Genomic DNA, 1,947 nt, shown 5'->3' with positions numbered 1-1,947 from the left:
TCAATTTCATCTATTTCTTCTTCTATAATGGAAAGTAATTTTGATTCTTCATGTTGTTCCTTTTCATACTCTTCAAATAAATACTCCATGTTCATTCCAAATTAATTAACAAAAAGTAAGTCCTACATAAGAATATAAATAATTTCTTATCAATACCAAACTAAGAAATAAATTATATATAATAAGAACAATAATTAAGTACCACAAATATTATATAAAATGATAAATAACTAAATAAGCAACATACAAATATTTCTATTGTCTTATCCTAGCATAACAAAAAATTCATGGACAAATTAAAATGGAGTACAATAATAACTTAACTAGTTTTGCATGAAAATCACAAAAAAAAATATTAATTTTACATGAATGGTAGTGGATTATATGCTGCATGTTTGAGCCAATCCAACAATCTTTGCTCATATCCTTTTAAGGATACAAACATTTCTCTAGCAGGCTTAAACATCATTAGTTGACAACAACGACTATAAAAATCAGGATCACTAGTGATCATTTCCATCTTTTGAATCTCAGCCATTACTTCCCCAATAGATGCACCTGGTACTAGAAATGTGGACACAATAGTTGAGCGTGATTCAGATGCATAGGCAATTCTACTTATTGCATCCGCAATTTGCTTTGAGGCAGGGACTTTAAAATTTTTCTTCTGTTTTGTTGTTTCACAAACCACATCTTTCTTTCTTTTTCCCGTACTCTTTTGACTATTATTTTCTTGAGATGAGCTAAGATTTATATGTTGAAATTCAGAATTAACTCCCACACTAGCACCTATACCTTCTTCACTATCTCCGGAACCTTCTTCTATATCAACATGACCTTCCTCAAAGTATGGTCGATATCCATCACCATATTCTTCTATGCCACTAGGTAACATCCCAGATGAGGGAGCCCAAGCAAATTTGCCATCGGCCATAACATCTTTAAATAATATAGTTAACTCATCTTTAAAAGGAAGTCCTTTATTTCTGAATTTTCCATATAAGGGATTTTCCTGCATGTGTACAACTAATCAACACAAGACTTGTTACCAAAATTAAAGTTAAAATTTTTGCTTTAATAATAAGTTACTACGTACCAATTATTTTCTCTCCCACCATTCATTTGGTGCATCAACGGTATGTTTAGTATAATCCCATCCTAAACCCGTTTCTTTGCCAAAAAGCTTGTACCATGCTGACCATTCCTTCTTAAGATTGTCCCACTTATTTTTTAATTGAATCTTATCATATTGTTTTCCAGTTTTTTCATTAAATTGAGACAAAGCATCCTTCCAACCTTTTTTTGTAAGAGTGGTTCCATTACGTTGCTGTTTAGCAACTTGATCTAAACATGCTTGGATAAATTGTTTAGTAGTCTCCATGTCCCATGCTACTTTTGTCTTTAGAGATTCATTGTTACTCATTGTTCTATTAGAAAAAATATAAATTTTAGATATATATATATATATAAGAATATTTAGTCAAATATGTTAACTTTTTTTTTTAAATTTCAGGTAATAATGTGAGAATGTTAATTTAATATTATTTTTATACCGTACTCTCAATAATTTTATTTTTATAAGACTTTTTTAGGCATCCAACATTCATAATTTTATTAATACTTATGAATATTTTTTTTAATTTATCTTTTTTAATGGGATCAATTAATCTATATTATAAAAAAAGTTACAATAAAATATAATATATGAGAATTATAATTATAAATTTTACATAGTCGAAAAAAAATAAAAAATTTTAACCGAAACAAAAATAAAGTATAATAAAATATAAAATGAGAACTCACGTAAATAAAAAACAATAAAAATTTTATAACACCAACAATATATATCATATAAATAAAAAAATATAATAAAAGATAAAAAAAATTTATATGAACTATATCAAATAAAAAATAAAATAAACTTCGCATAAGATATAAACACAGTGC

At 27.0% G+C, this 1,947-nt stretch overlaps 1 pseudogene; it reads right to left on the bottom strand.

Annotated features, from left to right (window-relative positions):
* Positions 1-361: 361 nt before the first annotated feature.
* On the bottom strand, positions 362-1,423 carry LOC107633611 (uncharacterized; annotated as a pseudogene).
* Positions 1,424-1,947: the final 524 nt, after the last annotated feature.

This window comes from Arachis ipaensis, chromosome B3 (assembly GCF_059453495.1).
Source record: "Arachis ipaensis isolate K30076 ecotype BB chromosome B3, ASM5945349v1, whole genome shotgun sequence".
Lineage (NCBI taxonomy): Eukaryota > Viridiplantae > Streptophyta > Magnoliopsida > Fabales > Fabaceae > Arachis > Arachis ipaensis.
Note: the sequence above shows the minus strand (reverse complement) of the source record. Positions and strands in the feature narration are given on the sequence as shown.